The following is a 6,336-nucleotide window of genomic DNA, read 5'->3' on the forward strand; positions in this document are numbered from 1 at the left end:
GGGACTGGCAGCCCCTCGGAAGCAGAGGAAGTTGAGCATCGATGAGAAGTGGAGGCTACAAAGAGTTTTACAGTTAAGAGTGAAAAGAGGACTCATTTTCGAGCAGCTACCCTCCCTGCGGTCTTGTTGGAGTGAGCGACTGAAGTTAGGGAGCGGAGAGGGAAGTCCGTTTGACACGCGTGTTAGGAGCACAGTGCTAACTTGAATCCACGTTGCCTTGGGCAAGACTGGAAAACGAGTACGTGAACCCTGGCGACTCCAGAAGGGGAAACCATCTCCTCTGAACCCACTCAGAGAACGCTCTTAAAGGCAAGCCCATTCCCCACCTACCTCCTGCTTCCACTCTAACGTGAGGCGAGCGCTGCAGGCGCAAAGGCGTGGGGTGGGCGACAGAGGGCGTCATTGCTCGCCCAGACTTCTTTCCGCAGCCCTGACCGCTTGCTTCTTGAACAAACTTCACCGTCCTTGCCTTCCGAACCCGCGTTTCTGGTGATGTGCCCTTTCCTTTCATGCACAAAGCCCCTGACTCTAAACCCCCACCCCGTTGTGTAGATGCAGAGCTGGCTAGCTTGTTCTTTAAAGGGTTAATACTAAACAGTGTAGGCTTTGCGGTCTTTTTATGATTCACAACTTCGCCGTTATAGCAGGAAAGCAGCCATAGACAATTCTTAAACGAATGAGTGTGGCTGTTCCAATAAAACGTGGACACTGAAATTCGAATTTCACGTGCCAGGAGAGTCTTGTAATATTCCTGGTGTAGCTTCTGTACAGGAATGAGAGCATTCTTTTTCAGCCTCTGGGTTTACCTCTGATTTGGAATGACCTAAGATTTTTCTTCAGGAAAACATCTACGCCGTATGCTTGAAACAAGCAACTTCATTTTGCTTCCTATCTTCTATTGATAAGCCAGAACGTTCCCCGAATTCTCGGAGGGAAAAGTCTGCACAAGAAAGGGCACTTGGGGGACAGGTGACATATCGTGGGCAGTGGGCATCCCTGCATATTCGTGCTGGGTATGCCAAGGATGCAAGGTCTTAGCCATTCTTTACCTGAGCCATTTCTCAGGCTTGTGTTTACAGCAAGGAAGCATGGAAGGCAGTCTCCCTGGAGCATGGAGCATGCGCGCTTACCATTCGATGTAAAAGTAGTGAGCCCCTCAGGATCAGGGTTGCCCTCCTGTAAGGCAGCACTCTGTGTTGGAATCCATCTAGCCCACCTGTCAGCCTCTTGTTGGGGTCCGGGGGTGGGGTGGGCAAGGGTAATTGGCTTAAATGTGAAGTCTGGCTACTGCTTTTACCATGAGAAATAAAAGTTCTTTGGCTGAAACCCAGGAGTTTCAGGTTCTCTGTCTGTATCCATGAAATGACAACAGGCCAGTTTATCTTTTGTCAGATAAAATTCAAACCCTTCACAATTTGGTTAAGATATGTGAAATATTTTTTGAGAGTGCACTTTTGATTCTTTTGCAAAGTTCCCGAAGAGATGCACTAATCAAACACTTATTGAGGACACTGTGCTTGCTACAGGCGATCCAGACATGAACAGGACAGCCTTTCCCCTTCGGGGCACATTCTCCAGCAGAAGGACAGTCAGCCTTAGTTCCTCTTTCACATTCCAGCCCAGTCCATTAGCGTGTCCTACAGACTCCCTTCACAACACACCCAGTGTTGGGTCACTTCTTAACCAGCACTGTTTCTGTGAATCGCTGAAATCGCTTCCTGACTGGTTTCCCTGTTTCTGCCCTTGCACCCCTTGGAGCATTAGACTCAGGGGAGTTGAAGAAATTCCAATATCCAGGCTTCAACCCAAATGAAATACTGTACGTTGCCATGTATAAAGCACACCCACGTTTTTGGCCCAAACTTTCAGGAAAAAATCTGTAGTTTAATTTTTAAATTCAATTATTTTTATTTAGATAAAAAGCTGATTATCATATTTGTATATTTTGCATATGGATGTCATTGCTTTCTAGAGTTACACTTTTAACGCATAAGAATTAAACACATTTACATAGATAAGGAATTAGCACTACCCATGTATAATGCGCATCCTTTTCCCTCAGAAATTTGGGCAAAAAACGTGCCTGTTATACACAGCAAAATACAGTAATTCAATATTCCTAGAGGTGGGGCCCTGGCATTGGTACTTTTAAAAACTCCCCAGCTCATTCAAATGTATACCTGAGTGATATCCACTGCTGTTGACAGCAACCAGATGTGTCAGGTTTCAAGCACACTGTGGTCTGTACAGTTGTATATGGTGGTTCTAGTCAGTTCTCAGATTACTGCGGCAAAACTGTGCAAAGGACATTGAAAGGGTAAAATCAGGGGCAGGGTGAACACTTACCTGGCTACAAAAGAATCTAAAAAAGCTACTTAAAAGCCAGAAGCAAATTAGTGGCAGTGGGGATAGAGGCGAATGAACTGGAACACACGGGAGATAGAACCAGCAGGACAAAAGTAACTGCTGGTGAAGAAGAGTGGCTTCTTGCCTCCCAAAGTTATGGCGACTTAAAAAGGGGTTAAGGGGGTGCAAACAATTCAGTTTTAAATTAAACCACTTAAAGTGCTTGTGAGAGAATTCCAGGTGATTACTGACTGCATGGTTCTGAAACTTGGCACAGATCTGGGTAGAAGACCAAAACTGAAGGGGGTGGCGCTTCCTTTGCTGAGTCTCTCTCATTTAAAGATTTGAATTTCAGAAACTACGGGAGGGGAAGAAAACTTTCAGGGCTCTAATCAAAACACATTTATAACTTGTAGGTGCATACTTTTTGTGCTCCAAATTTTCATTTAACATTCACAGGAAGAACTCAATCTAGTGCCGGAGCAATGGGTTCCAACCCTTATTTGTCACCGTAAATGTATGTATATGACCTCAGGCAAGACACTTCGGTTCATGGGCGTCACCTTCTCTGCCCACACAGAGCACTCGGTTACTTACAAGCTTACACATATGTGTATACACATCACCAGAGGGCATATGCTCGCCATTTTTAATGGCTATATAGTGTCCTAGGGGACAGTAAGTATAGTGAAATAGAGAGTCAGGAAGAGAGTGACAGACGTAAGAGGACTAAGAAGAGTACATTTGCAGGGACAGATGCAAGCGAATTGGTACAAGATAGAGCCAAAGAATGAAACCTAATAGTCTTAAAGACCAACTAACAGTTTAGCAAAAAAACAAAACTCCCACCGCCCCCCCCACAAACCCTAGTGTTTAGATTTGCATAGAACAGATCCTCAAATTTAGATCAGAAAACTGCCTTAAGGAATGTGATGGGAAAGAAGTGTGATTACTTTGTAACAGTAAATTATCAAGACATATAACAGTTAAAGCACAACATAGTAGGTGCCATACATCTAGGGTTGCTCTTCACCTAACCTGCTTGCCAGGTCAACTGAAAACCTTCCTCCTCTGTGAAATTCCCTAATGGTCTCAGCACAGGCCTTTTGTAGTTAGGTTTGCTGCTTTCTTGTACACTTAACACTCCTATTCTCTCCTATTTAGTTGAGTATTTAACAAGATTTTGTTTGCTCCTGAAAGTTTCCCCCAGTATATAATTCTCCTTCACTACATAACTAGGTATTAGACAAGTAGGACTGTCTTAATGAAAACTGAGTTGAATGGCTGGAAAGGTTCAAAGGTTACTTGCTAATCCCACCCCAATGAGCGTGCCTAGTGCCCAGATCTTGTTTTCTAAACAGATGCCTATTAAAAAGAGCCAGGAATACCTGGAGAAATGGTTCATCTGGGGCATTGCAAGTGCAAGGTGAACCCAAGGTGTCTTCTGTCAGAAAGCAATTAAGTGCTGAAGGACCCGAGAGGGAATGTCGAAGGATTTCGGAACTCCCTGAAGGGCTCCAACTGCCAAATTTGGGATAATTTGAGCATTGGAAGTAATGATCATAATTTATCATAACACATTGAATTGTTTGTCATCACTGCCAGCTCCTTACTCTGACAATTCATAATTTAAGGAAAGGAATTGAGCCTGATCCTGCCTCAAGTGTATTCCAGTTGATGGAGAGAGGCTATTCCTTACAGAAGCATGCAAATCAAATGTGGAAAGAACGACAGAATTAGAAAAGTCACCATTTTGCAAACCTGGAGATAATCGATTCAGGCAGGAATAACTATCCGTGGATACCACAACCACAAGGTGAAAGTTGGGGGTAAACAGGCTCCCAACATGCTGTCAAGGTCTCAGCGCACAGATTTTCTAATTGTACCAGGAAACACATACCTTGCCATTGGGAAGATACAGTGGTGAACACCTCAACTGAGTGATCTAATTTTGCACCACTGACAGCCAACCAGGTATTAGTAAGACTTTTGATATGGTGCAATATGACATATATCTGAGAAGTGTTAGTTAAAACGTGTAACCCAAATACATCAAGCCTTTGGCCCTAACTGCTAATTTACAGAAACTACAGGAACAAGATAAACAAACCTCTCATCTGTTCACTGATTTGAAAAACTGACTGTAAACAATCAGTTAAATCCTGAATGTGAAATATTCTACAACTCACCTGCTCTATTAGAAAAATAAATTAAAAAATAAAAAAGCCCTGGGGGCAGAGTGAAGAATCAAAGTTGGGAGACTGTTTTAGAACAGACATAACAATCAAGCAAAGTGTGAAACTTGACTGGATTAACAGGGAAAATTTAAACATGGGCTAAGCATTAGATATTAGGGAATTACTATTCATTTTCTGAGGTATGTAATGGTACTGTAGTTATGTAAAAAGACTCAACTTAAGCATGAGATGCATGCTTAAGGGTGAAATATGTCTTTAACTTACTTTCCAATTGTTCAAAAAATATGGCAAAATGCAAACTTTGAAATCTAAGTGGCAGATATAGTTTATTATTCTTTAATTTTCTGTATATTTGAACATCTTTGTAATAAAAAGTTGTGGAAAATAAAAAACTTGAATTATATTTGGGCCAGACAACTGTAAAAGTGGAAAAAGTACACAAAGATCTAGGATTCTCCACTATTATTATTATATTATTTTATAAGGGCATCAATTGTTTCGGTGTATCAGTGGAAGACCTTATAAATGCATTATTTACATAAAACACATAAAAGCAGGAAATACAAATTAATGCAAAGAAAGATGCTATGGACTATAATACTTCACACATTCATTCGAAGAGAAAAAAGTGTTGTGTAAGGTATTAAGTGGCATTATAAAAACTGCATCTTAAGTACAATGGTTATCTTTTAACCTAATAACTATGGCATAAGCATAATTTGAGTATAATGCAAACTAGGACAATCTGCACTTTGCGAAGGGTGATTCCATGACGTCAAGGTTAATGAAGGTGAGGACAAGCGAAAGCAACTTCTTGAAGAAAACACTCAACAAGAAAGCCTTCAAGATGTCTTTCCTTCAGCACCTGTTTGTAGGATGTTTATATAAAGTCACGTCCAAATGAATACACATGGTTAACACGTTTAAACTGATAATTTTGGCGCCAGAATTTATACCAATTTTTTCTCTTCTAGCTCAGAAAAACTTTCAAACTTTCTGTGCAAAGCTGTCCCATAATTTCTTAGGAATATCCCCATTGTTGATATCTGAGGATTCTGGTTTTTCATTAAGTAGTTCCAATTAACTAACCAATTGACCAGTATTTGGTTAATATTTCTTCACATATATGTACAAAATATTCTACCAATTTTACTGCATTTCAGTTAATCCTCCCTTATCACTCAACTTATTCATTAATTCAACATATACTGACCACCTGCTATATATGCAAGGCACTGAAGAAACAAGAGCAGGATGAAGTCTCAGCTCTTGGAATATGGTCTTATATTCTGAAAGTGGAATGCTATGGATTAAGTGCAATAGTGTTTTTACCTATTTCTATTTGCATTTCTGCCAGTCTTCCTTTTATGTTGTTTAGGATTCTGACAAACTCAGTTATTACTGTTTAATGATTACTGCACCAATGATAGTTCCTGCACCTATACTTTTTCCAATGAATTTTTTTCTGATATCTTAAGACTCTACCCTATTTTACTTATCTATATGAAGGAAAACCGATTGATTATTCCTTTAAAAATCATTTCATTTTTTAGTTTCTTCTTGCAGACAACAGGATGAATTTTGCTTTGTATCCCGTTACTCTTATTTTTAGGTAAACCAAGTCCAATAACATTTCATGTTACGTTACCTATGTATCCTTTCCTGTCTTCATCTTGATTTTCTTCCCTGACCCACTCTCCGCACTGAAATCATATCTGTATTCCATTACTTTTTTTCTCACACTATTTAAGTGATTTTATTACTTCCTTACCTTAGGATACAGGGTCGAATG

At 40.5% G+C, this 6,336-nt stretch overlaps 1 protein-coding gene across 2 annotated transcripts in view; it reads left to right on the forward strand.

Annotated features, from left to right (window-relative positions):
* UBB (ubiquitin B) overlaps nucleotides 1–6,336 on the forward strand; it is a 139,877-nt gene that overhangs the window by 116,652 nt on the left and 16,889 nt on the right. The gene's annotated exons all lie outside the window — the stretch shown is intronic.

The sequence above is a fragment of the Pteronotus mesoamericanus genome, unplaced genomic scaffold, assembly GCF_021234165.1.
Source record: "Pteronotus mesoamericanus isolate MK-2021 breed Mesoamerican mustached bat unplaced genomic scaffold, CSHL_Meso_final contig_22, whole genome shotgun sequence".
Taxonomy (NCBI): domain Eukaryota; kingdom Metazoa; phylum Chordata; class Mammalia; order Chiroptera; family Mormoopidae; genus Pteronotus; species Pteronotus mesoamericanus.